The sequence below is a fragment of the Neopelma chrysocephalum genome, unplaced genomic scaffold, assembly GCF_003984885.1.
Source record: "Neopelma chrysocephalum unplaced genomic scaffold, ASM398488v2 Primary Assembly neopelma1_59, whole genome shotgun sequence".
Classification (NCBI taxonomy): Eukaryota; Metazoa; Chordata; class Aves; order Passeriformes; family Pipridae; genus Neopelma; species Neopelma chrysocephalum.
The window spans coordinates 14,046,886-14,069,517 of record NW_020897714.1 but is presented as its reverse complement, the minus strand read 5'-3'; the positions used below and the strand labels follow the sequence as shown (position 1 = coordinate 14,069,517).

At 37.3% G+C, this 22,632-nt stretch overlaps 1 protein-coding gene across 10 annotated transcripts in view; it reads left to right on the top strand.

Moving 5' to 3' along the window:
- Positions 1-22,632, top strand: part of ANKS1B (ankyrin repeat and sterile alpha motif domain containing 1B) — a 423,694-nt gene that overhangs the window by 292,426 nt on the left and 108,636 nt on the right. The window contains exon 1 of one of the 10 annotated variants that reach the window (XM_027679970.1): positions 6,147-6,167. The exons of the other annotated variants lie outside the window; for them this stretch is intronic. The gene's annotated coding sequence lies outside the window, so the exon portion shown is untranslated. Of the gene's footprint in view, positions 1-6,146; positions 6,168-22,632 lie in introns of those variants that run through there. 10 annotated transcript variants of the gene reach the window in all.

Sequence of the window (22,632 nt, the reverse complement as noted above, 5' to 3'; positions counted from 1 at the left end):
GCTCTTGCATCTTGGAGAAATATTAAGAAACACTTGCAACTTCTCATTTTGATTACTCCAAGCATTCCAGGTATCATTCGGAAGTTGTTCACAGTGACAAGGAGTGATGGGACCAAATACTAAACCCTCTCTTCCTGAGATTGGAAAACAAATGAATCGTTGTGGTAGGGTGATACATCTGCTTCTTCCTAAATGATTTGGAATAGATTGTGAAGTTTTTTGCATTTGCAGAGCCTACCATGTTATTGAACAGCACCAAAGAACAATCTCCTGTATAATGAGGGGAGGGCAGGTATTACAGAAAGCATTCAAAATGGTGATCAAGAGAAAGAGCACCCCTGGAAGGGAAAGCGCCTCTCTGGACCTGCAGGGGAGTTTCCTATGAGTGAAACAGAGAGCTATCAAGAAAATGAAGACACCGGACAAGGTATTTTGCTTTTTAATGTCACTTTTTAAAGCTCTTAGGGGTATGTGTTTTTTGTGGGAATAGATACCATATTTTATAATTTTAGCAGACAGCATCCAGGACATGATGTATTTTTTCATTAAAGTCTCTGCCAACCACATGCGTAAGTCAATCACAATATCCTTTATAGACCATTTCTTAGTTTTACATTTCACTTTAAGAAGCTGCTGGTTTTTAATATTCACTTCTGGTGTAAGAATTATGCTAGCCCCCAGAGTAAAAACGGAATCTGATTGTTACTGGAAAAGATAAGTGCCTTGCAGAATGTGAGTATTCCAAAGAAGAAATAGAAAACATTGAATCAGTTTACTAGAAAGCAACTAAATTCTTTATTTGTAGCCTATCTACTATTAATGAATTGATCAACATGTTTAGATCATAGGACTGGAATAGCTGCCTATCTAGTTTTTCAATCTGTAATTGCTTAGGTGGCCACTTCACATTGTCAAGATTTTCTCCCTGTGCTGGTGTACTGAGTTTGACTTTTGTTTGCTGAATTTATAAATAGTGATAGCTAAAGCTTGTGAGGCCAAGAAGGCTTCCACATCTTCTGTAACTGATGCTAGCCAGTGCAAATGGGACCCTTTGGATTAGGACTGAGCGTGCAGGTTTGCATTATCTACTACTGTACTCTGATTTGGTCCTCCAAGTAGGAGCATTTCCTTAGAGGTGATTTATCAATACTAAGGTTGAAGTCCTCAGAGGATCTGAATTAGTGTTGCTTCACTGCCGGTTTATCTTTTACATTGCATATCTAAAACTTGATGAGAAATGGAGTACACAATATCACTGCTAACCTCCTCATACCTTTCATTTTTTTTCAAGATGTTACAGCTGAGAGTGAGAAGATATTACATATGGTCATACAACAACAGAAAGAGGCCAGGAGAGAGGTCAGCTGCATAGCAACTGAACTTCTGGAATAACTGAGGCAGTGTCTTCCTCCTTTTATGCAATGAATCATGAAGATACTCTGAATTGCAAAAGTCCAGGAGAATAAGAAAAGGGAAGAGAGTAAGCAACAGTAGGATGTGAACACCTTTGACTTTCCATGGAGTTTGCATGCTCAGCATATCAAAACAGTACTGAAAAAAAAAGGGAATCAATAACAGCCAAAACAAATACTGCAGAAGAAAGTAAGATATAAAGAGAAAATAATCTCCTAGGATTGTTTTTTTGAAGAATGAAGACAGTTAGCAAAACACTTAGCCAAGTTGTCAATGTCCCTGGTCAAGTGCATTGTATATCAAATCTGAATTAGCACAGAAGCAGAACACTTTTGTCCCCTGTAAAAGTGGTAAGAAAAAGAAAAAAAGCAATGGTGTAAAAGGATTTTCTTCAAACATGAATAACAGTCCTTTCTTCTGCAACATGTGATATTCCATGAGTATCCTGGTTCTGCTTTTTGAGACTAAAAAGCTCTGAGAACCTTCTGGAGGAATCTGTGCCCTCCAGAAGGCAAATTCCTCCAAATTGCTATAACACTTCCTGATTGGCTTCTCTCACTAGAAACAAAAATACAAGCAACAATATTCTATTCCTTCCTGCCATCATCCAGAGATAGGTATCTGTATTTTAAGACATTAAAGTTGTTGTAATGTACCTATCTTTTTGCTCCTTAGAGAATGATACCCAGATTTGGGACCAGACTGTGCTTTTCTGCCAACATGCCAGTCTGAAGTGGCATATGCGTGCTTACCATAGTGTGGCTGGACTTTATTCAGGGAATAAAAGTAAGATTTCTTTCAAGATACCCTGTGCCTTCAATTCTTGGTAACCTCATTTACCTATGACTATAGGAAAGGTAAGCACAGGCTCACTCTTTTTGTCTGAGTTATGTCAGGACTGTAAGAAAACATCAAGAGAGAATCACAGTTTTGCTGTTAGTGAGCAAAGACCAGTTTTTCTCTGAAACCATTTCTTTGTTTCCACAGACTCATTGCCTTTCATATTATCTTTCTGTCTTCTCTTGGAGAAGCCAGGGTGAATGAGGAGAGGTAACCTATTGGCAGCTTTTTATGTTATTGTTCATGCCCACTGCTGAACCATGAAAATTAATTACAGAACAACCCTGAATTTATAGAAATAATTGATTTTCACATTTCACAACAGTTAATATTGATTTTAATTATTTAGTCCATTAGTACGTGCCATCTTTGCGGTGCATTCCACTGCCCTCTGTGTCTCTCTTTACCTTTTAATGCGAAAAGGTGCCACCTGTATGAGATACCTGATACCATGTCTCCTATTCTTCCTGCATTACTTTGTCTCTCAGACCATCCTCAGTCATCTACTTGAAATATGAATTTTAAAATTGCAAGCACTGAAGTAAAAATTACTCATACAGATTGGTTTTAACTACTACTAATCCAGCTGTTCCACCTTGCAATTTTTTGTGTTTTGTAGACTTGAGGGAGAGCAGTCTCCTCACAGTTTCACAGTTTCACAAAGAAACCACATGAAAGCTCTGCTGCGGGCCATCATCCCCAAAGTTCAAACTTTTCTCCTTCCTGTGGAGCACATCGTAAATAGATTTCTTCTGGGGGAATTCACAGCTCCTTCTCAAAGCACTACCATGTTATTCATTTGTTATTGATTAGGAAAATATTAGCACATCTCCAATTTTGAAGGTTGCTTTTGTCACTCAGGTTTCTTCCTGTTTCTAGCAACTACCCAGCAATAGGAAGTGGTTTCAGTGGAGGTTAAGTGATCTCTGCCCAGACCACTTCACTGACTGCAGGTCTAATGCCATGCTGTTGGGTTGATGGAGCATATCCACTTGGGCTTATGTTATGATTTAAGGCTTCATGTTAAATTAACAGTTTTAAAGGTTACAAGTATTTTTTATGCACAGTATCAAATTCAACAAATTAAGTTTTTCTTTTGCTGCTTCATGATCTGTTTGCATAGAAGTCTGTGATGCTGTGTTTATCCAAATATATTGTACATATTGATTATGTTCAATTAAGCAACCTCTTTGGGGTTTTTTATAAGAAATTACCAGAAAGCTAAAGTAAAAACACTCTTACAATAAACTCATTGGCATAAAGGTAATTTTCTTCTATTTGTACTATAAGTGATCTAGCATACTTCCAGCAGCTGTAACAATGCTGAGCTCTTTCAAAAACAATTTTAATAAAAATGGTAAACTATGTAAAAATGACTGATTGTATTTTGTCATAGCTAAAAACTTATGTAAATAATATAATAATGAGTAAGGGTGTGAATGTTGGCTACTATGAATGATACTATTCTTGCTTTAAAACATTTTTACTCTTATTTCACAAGCTTGGTGTCTGATATTGGTGATGACTAGAAGTTTCAAATAATTCATGGCAAATAATTGATTAAATTAGTTTTATCTCTATTTCTGCATGTGATTTTGTCATGAACATCTTATAATTTTCTCAAATGTATTCATGAGATTATTGCTCTGAGTAAGTTTTAGTGTATATATTGTTCACAAATATTTGAAATTCAACATCTAAACTGTTTTAAAGAGCTTTGATTGGATGTATGAGTCATACAGTATTTTTGTGTTCCAGGACTGGTTAAAAGAAACTTATAATTTTTTATGACCAGTCATATTTCTAAGTTCAAAATTTGCTGTGTTCTTACTCTCTTTTCTCTGAACTGTTCTATTATTTGACTCCTTTACATGAATAGACACACAAAACTAGCCTCAAAGTGAGTCTAAACACAGCCACAGCAGAGTCAGCATTTTTCCGAGTAAATATTTCTGAAAATTCTACTCAGGTAGATACACATCTCTCATCAACTGGCCATTTCAAATACGCTTTGACATACTTTGTTGAAGTGACTTTGTGATGGGAGTGTTTAGGTCTTGCAAACTGTGGGAGGAGGAAGGGTAGAAAAGGTCATTTGCAATTCTTAGGTATTTGTGCTGTAGTTCAGGAAAGGCATTTAGTATTCCTTAGTCTTTGAGTTCATATAGTCAACACTGAATACTAGCCCAAAAGTATCTGGATGCAATTATATACTCATTTTTGCATCACAGTTTGCCTACTCTGATACCACTTAAATGAACTAGCCCTTAAACTAATACTTGGTTCTAGAACAAGGTTAAGAGGTATATGTATTTCTCTTACTCTGTTCTATAACTAAATCAAAAGTGTATTTCTGACATGATTATTTATACGTAATGTTTAAAAATTAAAGCTCTAAACCACTCATACCACCACTCATACCCCAAGGCAGCTGTTCTGTTTTGCTGATATATCATGCTGAATTAAGCTGGTCACTTTTGGCCTGATCATCTGATACACATGCTCCTTAATTGAATAAAATACTTTGTTACATTTTGATTGACCTGCCCTTTAACTCAAATAGATTGTGCAAGAGATAGAAAACCCAAAATCTATTGATTACATACTCCACAGTTTTGTAGTGGTTAGTTTAATTTGAAAAGAAAGTCATGCATGTGAATTAGTATAGACTCATACCCAAGATGTCACTGGGGTCCCACCTATAACGGCATTTAATACCAGGCACTTTAACCGTAACTAACTAACCTTATAAAAAATAGTTCAGTGGGACTAATTCAAAATTCAGAATATGCTTAAATTCTTTGTAGGCTTGAAACATATAAGAATTGCAAATCTTCTGTCATTTCCACTATGGCTGTTCTTGCTCTGTGGTAACTAAACCCAAGCATATGCTACTCTGCAGAGGGGAAATTTCATGTATTTTACAGCAAGCCCTAAGTGTACCACAGAGTTCCTTCAACCCAATCCAAGATTCTGTAAGTTTGCTACATCAGAAACATTCATTCATACATCTTAACTGCCAATAATCTTAGACTCTTTTCAACTAGCATTTCTAGGACTACTGTTACCAGCAAGACAATTAGTTATGTGGAGTCTTAAATAGTATCAGTCAGGATTATTGAAGTTGGTGTATTTCAGCCTTCATTTTCATTCACTTCTATTGTCTCAGGTAGAAATTAACCCTGTGTTTCCAAACATATAGCAAGTACTGCTTTTAGTTTTATATTCTCATTTCGGAGTAGCTATTACCTGAAGACTTATTCTGGACCTACGGAAAGGGATCTGAGGGCAGAGCATGGCCAAAGTTTCCACAAACTACTGTCCCTCTCCGAACTGTGTATCTTAATTGCCCTATTTTTTATTTCGAGTAGTTAGCAGATGCTCCTTCTGACAACCTGACACAAAACTGTGAAGCTGTTCCCAGTAAATAAATTATTATCTTGAGTATCTAATAGACACAACTAAATGCATTTTATTTTTCCGGAGCTATTCCACCACTTAAAGCAGGTAATGCTCTGACAACAAACACTATCTTTAAAACAAGATGAACTTTTATATTTTGCCCTTTATAGAGATGTGCTTAAAAAATCAGCAACACTATTTAGCAGCCAAAAAGGGTAATTATAGCTTTCTCCTTCTGTAACTATGTAAATTCATTTAGCAAAATACACACAAGGATATCCCTTATGTTTTATGATGGCTTGTTCTTCTGCCTTTTTTTCACGCAGAGGGACAACCATACCTTACATAGGATCCCAGCAGGAAAAACTCTAGAAATTCCTGGAAGCCCTGCCATCTGTTGGAGCATAGCAGAATGGGAGCTCTCAGATATATAGGAAGTTTTGGTCCATCACCTCTTCTACACTTTCTGTAAAGAACAGAAGATAACATACAGCCCTCCATTTGAATTTTGGGTAAGCCCCTTTAACATAATTCTTATACAAGGATGTTGCTGGCTTACCTGAGGCCCTCTGAGATCACCAGTTTGGAATCATCGTTATTTTATTATATTAAGTAAAAATGAAGTAGTAAAGATGTAGAAACTAGCTAGCACCAAATGAATGCAGGTTTTGCAGTTTTTTATTTATGTACAACCTTCATATCCTCAGACAATAGCTAAAGATCATTGTTATTTATCAGTATACAAATTTGATTGCACAAAAAGAATATAAAGGTTATTTCTGCAGCAAATGGCTTTGCAGTGGTAGTATCCTATTGACAGTCCTTTAGAGAGTAGAGCAGCTTTATTCAATATTCCTGGCCTTCCACAAAAACATCCTGTCTGCTGCTTTTCTCCTTTTTTAAAAACAAAGGTAGAGTGGATAGAAAAAGCAGAATTAAATGACATAAAAGTATTTCGTGTGCAATTCCTTTCAGTGTACTATTTTAAACAGATTATCATAGATACTGAGATAACCACTCTTTTTCATTCTATATATAAAGACAGCGATAAGGCCTATTTGTTATGAAGGACCGCAGGGATCAAAAATAATCTTCTGGCAAACAGCACGATGAAATAAGAGCAGAAAGGTCACAGTAGACAGCATCTGGGTGGATTGTGACAAGGAAGAAATGGAGATGAATGACTAGTCTTAGATTAAAGATTCTCAGAAGTGTCTTACAGTAATCATCATTGCAAACGTGATTAAAATAGCACGGTTAGTCATGTTATATCCACTAATCTGGAGATAGAACATTATTCACATATGTAGTACATGAAGGCAGAATTTTAAAATGGTACATCCCATTTGGCCTGTGAGTCAAGCTAAGATTATGGAACACCCATTTAATTGCCTCTGTAATGCCACAGCTGCAGTATGTGTATATCTGTATTCAAATACTAGAAGCTACTTTCCTAGCTATTTTAGCTCATTTTACCTTCATTCTCTTCATTTCCTTGCTAAATCAGCTGCCCAAGGCCTACAGTGAAAAATGGCTTTTCTGCAGTCTTCTAGCCTCCTGCACCCAGCTGATCTTCAGTAAATCAGAAACCTCCAACATTTCTTTTCAGAAGGGAAAATGTGTCTGTACTCTGCCTAAAGAAAACACTGCTGACATTCTTAACAGACCATCAGACACCAATCTGCTCATGAAATCTTCCTAAATTATTTTCATCAAATTTTATGTAACAGTTATGCTCTGTTATTACAGTTATGCTCAGTTATGCTTTAATCTATCCAACCTTCTCTTACAATTCATGGAACTAATTCCTCTGATTCATAATCAGATACATGATCTGAAAATTCCTGCATGCAGCCTGCATGCTGGAAACTTTAGAGTACAACACTGTTGCATTAGTTGTGGTTTATCTTTTTTTCACATCAGTTTTAGAAAAAGATTCTTTATCTTGGATAATTCCTGACCTGAAGGGATTCTAGTCTGCTTGTTCTCCTTGTAAAGGCAAGTGACCCTGAATATCCTGCAGCTTCTAAGAAATCTAAGAAAATAATTAAATATTAAAAAAGATCTTGTCCAAATGTCTCCAAGGTGAATAAACTATCCCACATGCACCTTTGTATACATAGAGACTGATTAAGAAAGGCAAGATATTAATTTAACTGAAAATATTACCATTGTAAGTAATATTAGAATTTAGAATCTGAGAATGAGAATGTAGAACATAGTGAGACTGCCTTATCTTTGATACTTTTAATTTGTGAATTGAGAATGATCTCAAGACTAAAAGAAAATTATTGGCATTATTATTGCAAAAACATCTAAAAAAATAGAAAAATTAGATAGAAAAATGTTTATCTTCCGAAGTTCAATACAGTTCTTGATTAATCAAGGTAATAGCTAAACGCAGAACATAAACTTAGAGGGAGCTGCAGTCCCTGATGTAGACAGCTCTGTGAAGCCCTAACCTCTTGGGTATTTCCAGGAGACAGTGGCAACTTTTCTAGTAAGAAGCAATATAGCTGCGTTATTGCATTCTGTTTGCTTTAATTTGTTCTGCCAAGAAGTTGTGTATGTTGGACAAGGCATATCCCCTCTCTGGTGTGACTATGAAACTGCAAGTCACTGATCTACCCTGTGCTGAATTGTGTTGTATAGCCATAGTTGAAAAGGTTTCTTTTCTGACAAAAATGTAAAGATAAACAATTATAAAATATTTTCTTTTGTCGCATGTTATTCTGAGTGATATTGCTGGTTTTCATTTTTGTCTCCTTTTGAACTCACATAGAGGAAATTCTGGTGTAGTGCCTGACAAAATGATTTGTCAGGTGTCATCACTCTCAAATCCCCTGTGATACCGAGAAGATTTTCCAAGATTATCTTGCATAATTTTGCTAATAAGGGACAGCTGCCTACAGAAGACAACTATAAAAATTAGTTCTAAATTTATGTATTTTTTAATTCATTTCAAGACATCTTTTCATTGCTCCAGTTTGGACTATAGATATTGATAAAGTGAAAATTGAAATAATTATGACACAGACTCAGATAGTTGCGTCCTTTCAACCAAAGAAATAAAACTATTACTGATATTTGCTAGCCCACTGTAGGGAGCTGTGCCAAACTGCTTTTCCCAGCTGATAGCTTCCAGGGTAAATAGGCCAGAGCTTTTTCTTTCTTATTCCTCCTCTTCATCTGTGAAATGTATTCAACTCAAACAAGAGATTGGCCTCTTCCCAGGGGATCCAGAACTTCATATCCCTAGAGAAGGTAATATTCTCTGCTCTGCAGCAGTACCATGATTATTCAAGAATCAAGATACTGTCTGTTCTGCCAGAGAAAAGAAGGCTTTTGCCAGATTTTAATCATGAACCATATAACCTAATAGCCTATGTTTAGAAACTTCTCTTCCAGATGGCGCACATTTCCTTTTCTCATCTTAGGAATTCTTCTACTCGGTTGGACTGTTAATGTTATTCCTTCCTGTTTTTCCCTCTGTTTCTCTTCAAATAAGACTCAGAATTAGTCAATTCAGTTACTGTAAAAATTCAAAATCACTCTCAAAGTAAAAGCCTCTCATTTGCAATAGGTAGTCTACCTCAGGGTAAAATTTGGTATTTTTAGATACTGTAGTGCCATTTTTTCCAGATGACTCCAAAAATATATCTGAAATTATTTTATAAGTACTCTGAATGTTCTGTCATTTCCTTTTATTTGAGTAGCAATAATTTTGATGGACTCACATTGCAAGGTTACATTTTAGCCATCCTTGCACTAACAGAAAACAGTAAGGTTTTGAAAATGAATTTGAAAGGCATTGTTCTTTAGAGACTGGACCAGCAAGAAAAGAAAACACAAATCACTATTGCCTAATTGTACAGGCATACAAGAAAAGAAACAAAGTTCAATAAAACTCCAAGCGCACTAAAATATGTTCATTAAAAGGAAGGCATGACCTCGAGAGCATTTTTTTGTTGTTGTTTTGATAGGTGAAATCTTTCTTTCAAAGGTGTAGAATTTCACCCAGAAAAAAAACAACCAAGAAGCAGGGAAATGAGCATAAATACTGCCATGTGTACAGTGGGGCAAATGTTTTTTTCTCTTGGATGAGATAAGCCACCTCAGAATTTTAAAGGGGCACCTGATCACATGGTAGCATTGTGACGCTGGTTAGAGCTTTCCTGTATTCCTGTCTGCCAAAGGGAAAGTGCTGTTGAACAGGAGCACAGCCCAGATAGCTTTACTTTTGCTGTTGCTCTAGAAGCTGTAAGAATGGTGGTATGCTGAACATCTGAAAAAAAGAGTGGAAAGTAAAAATAGATATAAAGATAAGCAAAAAGAGATTTCTAGAGAGAAAGGAGAAGTGGCAGTAGGAATCACCATGAAGTCCAACAAAACATTCTTAGTAAAACCTCCATCTATTCCATTGTGTAGACATTGACTCTGCTTCTGTTAATGAAAGAATGTTGCTCAATATTAGTGTTATTCCTGTTTCCATTCCCTTTTTAATGCTTAGGACTTGTAGCAAGATGTTCTGATATGATATATAATTGTGGAAAATGTTTCATGGAGCACAGCACAGTAAATAAGCATTAGTATCTTAGAAGAACATTATTGGATTAGTAATGAACTATATAATTTGATGCTATCTTGATAAAGATGGTAACAAAAATGAATCACGGTATCCTTAAGTTATCACAGCTCTGTTAAATCTTTGGACAGAGAAGCGCCAAGGCTTCAGAGGGCATAGGTGGGATTTTTCACTCTCTCCCACTCCTACTGCCCAGCCAGTCTGATCTCAGTGGACTAAGATCATGGGGAAGCTATGATCTGCTTCAGCATTTGTGAGGGAGAGGGAGGAACACTGCAGGCAGTGGGGAATGATATGTTTCAGGGACTGTACATCCCCTCTGTAGGATAACTATCAGGTAGCGTGTCCTCAGCTTTCAGGAAAAATTGTATTAAAAGGTCAAGGGAGCAAAAGCAGATGAACAGAATTGGACCAGGGAGTACTGTACAGAACCAAGAACAAGGTTCATCTTGTGGTAACCATCATGCCCAATACATGCTTAATAATTCTGTTATGGTTTAGTATTGTGTGGGGTGAAGTTGTAGCCCCACAATTAAAGTTTGAGGTAGTGCAAAAGTTAGGCCGTGTTCCATGGGAGCAGTGGAGCTGGTTAGATGGTTTCCATGGACACGGCCTTGGGTTGCAGGGAGTACAAGGTTAAGACGGTTTGATAATGTGCAGGTGCTTGGATTCCTGGGTGTTGTTGTGGGAATATGTTTGTGTTGTGTGTGAAGTTGGCAAACTCAATAAAGGCTGCCTGCTGCGCTGAGCAGACAGACATCTCTTGTCTCACCATCCTAGTGTGTCTTGTGTGTCCTTCTTTTCCCCTCGGACCAAGACCTCACGACAGGTACCCCACGACAGTATTGCATACTTTTTAAATCTCAGCATTGTTAGTTGTGTAGTGTGGTAATATATAACGATAATATATCTACACTGATGCAGATACTGGTTTTTTGAACAGCAAGAAAGAGTGAATTCCTTTCAGGTCATGCATTCACATTCACATTTTCTTGCAGCTAGATAAGCTGAGGAATTAGGAGCATCATACAGAGCCTGTTCTTTCTTTTGGGATCTGAAATCCTTCAAAGCTGACACAAGCTGTTAATACCAAGTTGTTAATATTGCTCTTTGATGACTCTGGAATGGACTATGTGAAATGTATTTCATGGCTGCCATTCTAGCTTCTATATTTGTTACAGATTGTCAGTGTTGTTGGTTAAAGACTATGTGTACTCAAAAGCAAAATTATTCGAGTGTCTGTGGAGCTGATGCTTGCGAAATGGTTTGAAGAGTGCTGGCAGGACTGTGGGGAAGTTTGCAATGCGAACTGATATACTTCTCCAGTGGGGAATGTGAATTTGAAAGAATGAACAAAATGACCATAAAAGGCTTAAATAAATACATAGACAGTTGGATGCAGTTAAGAGAAAAGCTGAGTTAAATGTGAACTGAACAAAAAAAAGAAAATATAATAATAAACTGAATAATAATTACTATTGGGAAAGTAAGAAAGAACAGTTCACATGACAATGAAAAATAAATAGTATCAAAAGGGGGAAAATCTCAAAATTGCTATATAATTAATTGCTATTTACAACCTGGAGAGATGATTATTTCAAAATCATTTTTTTTCTCTAAGCTAGTTACTGGCAGGTACTGTATACATAGATAGCTGGATCATCTTTTTTTTCATTTTTTTAGGGGATCAGGCAAAATACACTTTGAGTTATTTTAACTATTAAAGGTAGTTTCTTTTAACTTTCCACTTATTATGTGACAACCAAAAATTATTAAGAAAATGGTATCTTTTCTGGTCACAAAAGCCAGTTTAAATATTTTTAAGCTATTAATAAGGTAATAGTCATAAATTGATAGCTGGTGACAAGATTCCAGTATGGGACATTACTTTTTCCATTATTAAAGATAGATCAAGTTTCATGTTATAAAAAACAATTTCACATGTACATAAACTCATACTTAAGATCACCAATAGCTTTTTAGCAAGATTACTTTTTTTATAATTTTACCAGGTTTCAACTTTTGCAGACATTTCTCCTCCTTTCATTAGAAATCAGGATGTTAGGAAGCTGTTGTCTCTGGTGGAGTACCTTTAGGAACAATTACAAAATATTCTGGACAGATACTGACACATTGAGGAATCTTTTCTTGATGACTGTTGAGATATCTACTGTATAAAATTCCTGAAATTACAATCAAACTCCACTGATTCCTTCATTTTTTTGCCCCTAGCTAACAATATTTTAAAATTATTTCAAAACATATTTCAAAACATTATTTCAAAATTATGTTAAACAGCAGGTGGGAACATTGGTGATTAACAATGCAATTCATACAAATAGGTTGCTCTGAACAGATGAGCAGTCATGATGACTGATGACTTTGGAAAACATGGAAGATCATTAGTACTTTCACGCATGAAGAAGAGAAGGAGATGAGATTGGGCATTACTTCTACAGAATATTTTTCTGAAGTGGCTTCAGCTGGTGGGACAAGACTGGGTTTTTGGCACTTCAGAATATAGCAGGCTGAACACAGAACATAGGTCTGACAACCTAGATAAAGCTGTAGTTTGAGCTGTAATAGGAGTGCACTTTGTATCTTGCAAAAAGTGTTTAGCCACTGCCATCTGGAAAGCTGCTTTATTTCCGGTCGCATATGCCTATAATCAGCCATTTTAATGTTGGTAAATCAACCACTGAAGGTGTTTTAATGAGGACAGGTACTCTGATAAGTAAAAATATGTCTGCACTGGCCATAAAACTTGGAGTAAAAAAGATTAATTACAGGTTTTAGTCCCTAAATTACAGAGTCAAGTCGAGCAAGCACAAGCAGCCAAAGATGTAACCACAAGACAGGACTATGGGCTGTCCCTTTGCAACCCTGCTGAGATACTGAGACAATCAAATATTTCTATAAAGTGCCTGTACACCAATGCATGCAGTATGAGGAACAAGCAGAATGAACTAGAGATCTGTGTGCAGCTGCAGGGTTTTGACCTCATCGTGATTACAGAGACATGGTCGAATCTCTTGCATGAAGCGCTTCATGCTGTTTAGGAGAGATGAAGCAGGAAGGCGCAATGGGGTGGTTGCCCTCTATGTTGGACAACACTTGGAATGTATCAAACTCTGTCTTGGGGTGGATGACAAGTAAGACAAAAACTTACGGATTAGGATAAAAGGGCAGACTAGTGAGGGTGGCACTGTTGTGGGTGTTTGCTACAGGCCACCTGATCAGGAGGAGGAAGCGGATCAGACCTTCTACAGGCAACTCGAAGCAGCCTCAAAGTCACAGGCACAGGTTCTTGTGGGGGACTTTAACCCCCCTGACATCTACTAGAAAAGCAACACAGCGAAGCACAAACAGTCCAGGAGGCTCTTGGAAAGCAGTTTGATGACTGCCTGCCACAGGCAGTTGAGTATCCCACAAAGAATAGTGTGCTATTTGACTTATACTAACAAACAGGGAAGACCTTGTTGGAGATGTGAAGGTTGGGGGCAGCTTTGGCTGTATTAACCATGAGACTGTGGAGTTCAATATTGGGTGGTGAGTAAGATTGCAACCATGGACTTCAGGAGAGCTAAATTTAGCCTCTACAGGGATCATCTTGGAAGAATCCTATGGGAATAGACCTTGCAGAGAAGAAGAGTGCAGGAGAGTTGGTTGATATTCAAGGATCATTTCCTCCAGGCCCAAGAACAATGCATCCCGATGAGCAAGAAATCAGACAAAAGGGATGAGAGACCTGCATGGATGAATAAAGAACTGTCATTGCTCAAGCATAAGCAGGAAATACACAGGAGATGGAAGCATGGTCAAGCCACTTGGAATGAATATAGGGAGTCATCAGGGTAAGTAGAAATGAGACAAGGAAGGCCAAGGCCCATCTGGAATTAAATCTGGACAAGGATATTAAGGACAACAAGAGGGACTTCATCAAATACATCAAAACCAAAGGATAATGTTGGCCCATTACTAAGTAGAAGGGGAATCCTGTTAATAGAGGATGCAGAGAAAGCACAGTTACTGAATGCCTTCTTTGCATTGGTCTTCACTGACAAGACCAATCCTCAGGGATCTCTGACCCAAGAGATCAGGGTAAAGGAATGTTGGAAGGAAGACTTTTCCTTGGTCAGGGAGAATTGGATCAGAAGACATCTAGGCAGACTTGACATCCACAAGTCCATGGGCCCTGATGGGATGCATCCACAAATGCTGAGAGAGCTGCCAGACACCATAGGTAGGTCATGGCAATCAGGAGAGGTACCTTAGGACTGGAAGAAACCAAATGTCACTCCAATCTTCAAAAAGGGAAAGAAGGAGGACACAGGAAACTACTGTCCAGTCAGCCTCACCTCAATCCCTGGAGAGATGATGGAGCGCCTCATTCTGGAGGCCATCGCTGTCCACATGAATGTCAAGAAGGTGATCTGAGATAGTCAACATGAATTCACTAAAGCTAAATCATGCTTGACCAATCTGATTGCATTCTACGATGAAACAACTACCTGGATGCATGAGGGAAGAGGAGTGGATATTATATATCTTGACTTCAGGAAGGCTTTTGGCACTGTCTCTCACAACATCCTCATAGGCAAACTCAGGAAGTGTGGACTGAATGTGTGGACAGTGAGGTGGATTAAGACCTGGATGAACAACAGATCCTAGATGGTCATAATAATTTGCACAGGGTCTAGTTGGAGGCCTGTTACTACTGGTGTCCCCCAAAGTTTCAGTAGTGGGCCCAGCATTATTTAACTTACTTATCAATGACTTGGATGAAGGGGCAGATGCCCCCTCATCAAGTTTGCTGATGGCACAAAGCTGTGAGGAGTGGCTGATACCCCAGAGTTCTATGCAGCCCTTCAGCACTGCCAGCAGGTAGAGAGAGGCAACCCTGCCCCTCTACTCAGTCCTAGTGAAGTGTATCTGAAGTCCTGATTCCAGTTATGGGCCCCTCTGGACTAGACAGACATGGAGCTCCTGGAGCAGGTCCAGCAGAGAGCAACAAAGATGATTAAGAGACTGGAGCATCTCTCTTGTAAGGAAAACCTGAGGGAGTTGGGCCTGTTCAGCATCGAGAAGAGGTGACTGAGAGGGGACCTCATCAGTGGCTATAACTATTGAAGGGAGAATGTTAGGAGGATGGGACCAGGTTCTTCTTAGTGGTGCCAAGCAATAGGACAAGAGGCAATGGGCAGAAACTAACACAGGAAGTGCCACCTGAATATGAGGAAAAACTTCTTTACAGGTGACTGTGCACTGAAACAGATAGCCCAGAGAGGTTGTAGAGTCTCCCATACTGGAGAGACTCAAGAACCTGCTGGACGCAATTCTGTGCCATGTGATCCAGGATGACCCTACTTGATCAGGGAGCTTAGACGAGATGACCCGTCCCTTCCAACCTTATTCATTCTGTGATTCTGTGAGTCATATGTAGCTAATATTTGCTCTCCCCCCCCAGGACAAAAGACAGTGCAAGTACCAGCTGATTAGGTATGATTGATCCATTAACATTAATAAGTATCTGAAAAGGTCTGTTGTAGCATAACATTTTGAAATTTCACCCTGCTCCAAACAATGAATAATGAAACTCTTTCCTGAAACAGATGTTAATGGTACTATAATTCCAAACATTTTTCTAAACATTTGCTCATGCTTCCCTGTTTCACAAAAATTAATGCTATTTGTATGCTGAAAGATGTTACTTGTATCCCAGTTACAGAGTGATACTCATTTCATGTGGTAGATGTTTGCAGTGTTTGCATATCAGAAAGATGTTTACACAGAGGTGATGGATTGGGACCAGATCTAGAGAGTCTCTCAGAATGCTCTCAATAGGCTGCAATGCTGGTTCTTCAGATGTCCTGTTGGGCTTTGGGTTCATGACCAATTAAACACTATGCTTGATTTGTAAAGTGGATTTATGTTGGGAATGGTTAATGTTGTGTTGGAAATTGTTACATACTATGGTACCTGCTTTGATTTTGTTAGTAAAATACATGATTACGGGGATACGCATCTGAATGGCATTTTTCAGTGAAATGCAGTTCTAGAGTAATAAAACCATAGCTTTGATGTATAACAGCATAGTAGAATGGAAAACTAAAGTAACATACAAATAGGCAATGTGTAGGATGAATGCATATTTGTACAACTGTGGACCACAGCAATTGATAGAGGGGGACCATAGCTGTTCTTGCTGTGATTCTTAACATGTAGAGGGTCTGTCTGTCCCATATAACTAGAAGAATAAAAAGGCTTTAAGTGGTCTGTGTTCTCAGTAGGTTTCAGGACAGGGTTAGTTCGATAGGCCAATACACTTACGCATTGTCAATCACTGTCCTTCAGTGAGCTCACCTCTACTGTTTCATATCCAGCATCTGTTCCTGATGCTGTCCAGTCTTTTTCTGTCCAGTCTTCCTTTTCTTGACTTTTTCTGGCATTTTTCTAGTTCTTCTGCCTTGTTCTTCTCTTCTAATTGTGCTATGGTTCAGTTGCCAACTTGAAGGCATAGCTGGGTTTTGTTAAAGCAACACAATTCTTCTTTTGCATTCCATTTCTCATCCCTTAGACATATAGCAAGATATTAAGTACTGACACCAGTTTTTTCACCTCGTGTTAGGCTGTGCTTGGTGCATTTTTGATTCCCTTTTTGTAGTGTATTTTTCCAGTGTGTTTTCCCTACAATGCAGTCTAAAAATAGCCTTTCAAAGACTACACATCTTCCTAAGCAAAGGATTTAAAAGTAGTAAGACTAGTAACTTCATTTTAATTCATCCAATACAGGCAGACCTTAATTTGAAGATAGTAACTGCCAGCATACCTCCAGAATTAAAGTATGCTTTTAATAAAAAAAAAAAGCAAAGAATTGGAAAGATGCACTTTAAAGTTCTTCAGTGTCCTGAGACCAAGGATTTAGCAAATGCCATAAAAATTGAGAGTGACCAATGAGTGTTACAGATAATTTTCCTGTTTTTTATAGGCAGGGATAGTGCAGTAGAGGATCCAGTCATCAGGGAACAACACATATGCACGAATAGGCTCAAAGAGATCTAGTTCAATGAGATATGTTTAACCTTTTTTTTTCAGCTGAAAACTGCCAATGATAAGCTGCCATTATCAGATTTATTTGAACTAGGGGGAAAATACATTACACTGGAGAAATGCTCTTTCCTTTTAAACAACACATGATTAAGTTATAACTTTCAGTATTACTAATTGATTCTCTATGAACAAGATAAGAGATACATGAAGTTTCTTCATTTCTCCAGCAGTGTTCTGCCAGTGATACTGGATGCAGTTCATAAACAAGATAAGAAAATTTATCACCCAGACTCTCTTATTATAAAAGGGATAAAGGACTTAAGTGGTCCTTGAAAAACCTTTCTCTTTGAGGTGCAGAATAATTAATTCCAGGAAGTTATCGTGGGAGCAAAATGTTTGAACTAGACCCTGACTAACATCTTGATCCTATGTGAGTACCAGTACAATGTGTTTCTTCATATTTACTCTATTTAAAGGGTCTAGACAAATTTCTGTCAGAGTATTACTGAGCAGTGCTCATTATATCCCTGCAGACAATAGATTTGCTTTTGCACATGATGCAGTTTGAAAATGTATGAAAGGTATTGGTAATTTGTACTCACCAGTAAAAGATGAAGTTCTGTCATGGGAACTTAGTTTGGCAAGGATATAGCCTGGATCCATTTGAAAACATTATTTTTTATTTTATTTATCTATTTTTCAACAGCTTTGGTAAGTCTTATGGCATCCTCAAGGTTAGAGGAATTTGCTAGCTGTAGTGGCAGTTGCTCTTTTTCAAAAAGTTAACTTCCCCTAGAATCCTTTTAAAAAGGTAGGGTCTATTATGTTCATCTTATTAATTTGCTTAGAATTTATATTTCTAAGATTGCCAATTCATAAAGGTGGATATAAATACACATTTCAGGTTAGTCACCAGTTAATTTGGAATACGAACAAGAAATCTTTAAATCTAGATTTCTATTTCTTATGTTTTATCTCCTATTTTTATGGCAACTGTAGATAGATATTAATTCTCAGTCATTATATAGCTGAATTATTCAGGATGTAGAAAAGAGGTATAGGGCAGTATCACTTCTTCCTTCTCTAAGAATTTGGACTAAATTAATGACAGTAGCAGTGGACATATAGTTAGCATGTCACTGACATATTTCTGTTCTTGAAGGGTCTCTGTAAAAATTAGTATTAATGAGATATGGCTTCTAGGTCAACACTTAGTTTGGTAGGACAATATTTCAATACCTGTTAAACAATGATTGAAATCTACTCTGACTGGCATTGTATGGACAGGACACTGAAGAAGGAGTGGATGTTACATATTCATATACTTTCAGGTTCCACTAACCTTATCTTTTTTGGGTGAGAGGAAAAGGGATCCTGACTAGAATTTTAATAAGGTCAAAATAGGTGCACAAGTTGGCAGAGAAAAAAAAGCTGAGACATTGGAAAAACCATCCTTCTTTTAGTAGCCTGTCTTTAAAATGTGCAGGAATGATTCAGAGGGGAGGACTAATAGGGGCACAAAAGGCTGTTGAAAGGAAGTCCTGAAGTATGAAACGTTGTCCTGCCTCTTAACTCTGATTTAACACTGCAGAAGCAACCTCTATTTTCACAAGATGGTGATGAAGTAGGGGAAAGACTACCTATGTAACATTCAGCCAAGCCTCTAGATCTCTTTGCTTGAACTTTTATAACCCCAATTCCAAAGCAAAGTGAAGTAGTAATATCTGTAGCAATTAGTTATCATGATGTATATATTCTGACACAAATTTAAGTGTTATTTACAAGTGAAAGTTTATTGACAATACAGTTATAATCCTTACTATAACAATATCTTATAGCATTTATATAGTTTTTAAAAGAAAGCTTGATTTAACCTCAATTGTGCAGTTTTAATTTCATTTTATGTGTAAGAAAATTTTAATATCTCTAAAAGTTCAGGATGGCACCAAATTTGTGACCTTATATTAATTTTCTACTGGTATATTTCTTGGACATTTTTTCTTGTGTTCTATTATATGGCTGTGGTAAGTTCAAGGGCATTAATATTTATATCTGAATGTGTTACATTGCCAAACAGAAAAATGAGCATTAGAAGCAGTTATAAGATATGAAATGGTCGAGCAAATCAGAAAAGGTGGGAGTAGTAAATTTTGATTTACAGATAAGGGATTAAAATGTGAAGTGGGGAAAAAAAGTCACCATTTTTACTGCTCTGTTTTCTTGCATAAGAAATACTCTGAAAGTGCTATAGCATTAGAAAAACACCTAAGCACCTGGAGGGCTGAAGGACATTGAAATCTTGCCCTGTCATTACTTACTAACATAGAATTTTTCAAATCCTATACAACAAGCACAAATGGGAGACTTAGTTATTTTAAAGTACTTTGTACCTCCTGCGTTAGAGACTTCCTGTGGTATTGTTACTCATATTTCTCATAGGCTATCTGATGGTGGGACTCTCACTGGATAGAAAACAGGCTGAAGACAGCTGAAAGCAGATATTTCTCTTGGCTGCATTCTGATGACTTCTATGGTCTCAGAGAAATGTGTGGTGTATTGCAGGTCAGACACAAAATATTGAACACACATTATGGTTCTGCCATGGTGACTACCAGGTAAAAACCTGGTCCTGTTTCTCATGCAGTGCATATGGAAATATACTGGTGCACTGAGAAAGGTTATTTGGTATTTGGTTATTTACCCTGAGCACTTTGACAAAGAATCTGTCCCCTGAAAACAGGATTTCTGTGTTTGCTTCAATTAGTGTAATGTGCTAGGACATAAATGAAACACAGTTAAAGATGTGCCTCTTCTCAAAGGCATGAAACACCATGATCTTTTATTATGGCTGTTTAGAAGCACAGGACTTCTGCGTGCAATTGATTCACTGTCAAAGACCTAGTCATTGTGCTGGAATTACTGACTGCCAAGTTTGAATATGTCTACATTTGAATAAATGGGGTAGGACATAGGTTGAAGGGGATCAGAGAAGGGGAGAGAACACGTAGTTCCTAAGCAAAGCAGACGTGGAGCAATGCTGTTTGTGATAACTGTGGCAAGGACTGCTTGAAGAGATGATTGAAATAGTCATAACAACCTTACTCGGGATGAAATAGACCAAGGTAGAGCATAATTTTACATGATCACTTTTTTTAATATAAAATCTTCAATGTATAGAGAAGTTCTGCATTTTGATAGAAAAGACTCCATTTGCTGGAAGACTTAATTTTAACTTTTGAGAAAAAAAATAAACCTTTATAAATTTCATATAATCAAATCTATACATTTTATTTCTGTGCATGTGTTGGTTTGGGCCAGATTAGAGTTAATTCCAAGTGTCCTTAAACCACGATGGTGCATAACAGACTCAGTTTTTGTTAAAACTTCACAATTCAGTAAACTTCACACTTCAGGAGAAGCCATCAAAAGCACTTCCACAACAACTTCAAAAGCCTCTTTTAAATCTGGAGGAACTGGCTATCAAAGACTGTCAGCACTAACATAATACCATCAATTTAAATCATGATCTAAATAGAAAATAAGGTTTCACTTTAGAGCACTTTAAAATAGTTCCTCCTTCCTCAGGCTGTACTACCTGATTAGCAGAAAACTGTTAACAGTACAGTTCTCTATTCCAGTAGTTAATCAAATAATACTAAAATTTTCTGCAATAAGTGTCACTCAGGTTTTTTTTTATTCAGTATGGGCATAATCCAAAGCTCATGGCAACAGGAAGGAAAAGCAGTGATATCTTCCTGAAACCCATCAGCTTGTTATGGAATTTGTCTCCCTGGAGATGACATCTGAACTCCTTTCTACTGGATTTTCTATTGCAAGCATAAAATGAGGCTGATAATAAATATAGCTGTTAAAGAAATTGATCTGCTTTATGAAATGCAAGTTTGTTTACTTTTAATTAGAAAAGGTGTTCTGAAGAAAAAAGGTCTGTTTATTCTTTGTACCTCATCCATTTTTTTGTATGTCTCTGTTAGGGTGCTCTGTATAGTTTCTTAACTAACTCTTGCCATGCTAGCAGCTGAATGTTTCTCTTTGAAGACATTCATTATTGCTGAATTTTGTGCAAGAAGGCATGGTATTGTGTATTTTATTATGAAAGGCTGCCACGCCCAGACCTTGAGTAAGAGCTGAAATTATTGAAGTCCTTTATGGTGACATTCTGCCCAGTACGTGCCCTGGAACTCTTTTTGGAATAAGAAGAGGATCCACTAAAATATTACTGTTATTCTAAATCCATAAAAAACACAGTTCTTAAAAATCAGCATTAAATAGAAAAAAAAATCTGATTGTGACCTGAACTAACAGTCAAATAACAAAGAATTCTTCTGACTGCTTTAATAACTTTTCTTTTTATTTTTTAGGTTATTGTTTTCCTGCTTCAGGACAGTCCTCCCCTCCCCTTAATGTGCCAGAACTGCAGGGCTTAGTCATCTCTTCCCCTTCCTCTCCTCCCCCAGTGACAGAACTTTTCATTTACGCTTTCATTCTTTGAGGAAGCTAAAGCAACATTTGTGCTCTCCTCATGATTTATCAGTAATCCCCTGAAGTTCAAGGAAAACCTGAGCAGAGAATTTTTCAGAATATATGGGTAATAAAATATGCCTCAGAAGAGCTTCTCTGGTTCCTAATATAAAATTCTTGATTTTTTTTCCTTTCTGCTGTTGTGGACAAGACAATAAGTAACATTTTAATGTTGATCATTGACTCCTGATCTAGGAAAATGGGATTCTCTTAAGAACCCATTTAACACCATGTAGTTACTGAGAAGAATCACTGCTGGGGAATACGGACTCCTCCTCACCTGCAGGGATTAAGGATTTGGCATCTGCAGGCCCATTCACCTTTAAATTGAGAAACTTGGGCATAAGGGTGGTGCTAAATCTTCATAAGGCGAGGAAAGTAATTATCAGTGGGCCATGGGAGCAACTGACAACTTTTTTTTCTTTTCTTTTTTTTTTTTTTAATGGCATGTGTATAGTTTCAGGTAGAAGCAAATAGTAGCTTGGAGATTTTAATTTGTTTGGAAATGTTACCAATCTAAAGCCATTGATCTTACACTTTATAATGCTGCTGCTCAATTTAAGCTATGTTAGAGGAGCCTTGCTCTTGGGATGTCAAATCCAAGTATGAAAAAGTGTCATTAAAACACAGGTAATTAGAACTGACTGTCCATCCTTTTAAAAGCGCTAAATCGATTAAACTAAGTTGATGAGAGGAATTCATTCTTCTCTATGGCCATCAATGGGAGGTGGATTCCTTAGGCATTTAAATCACTGTTTTCCCACAAAATATTGCTCTTTTTCTTTGACAGGTATGTAAGAATA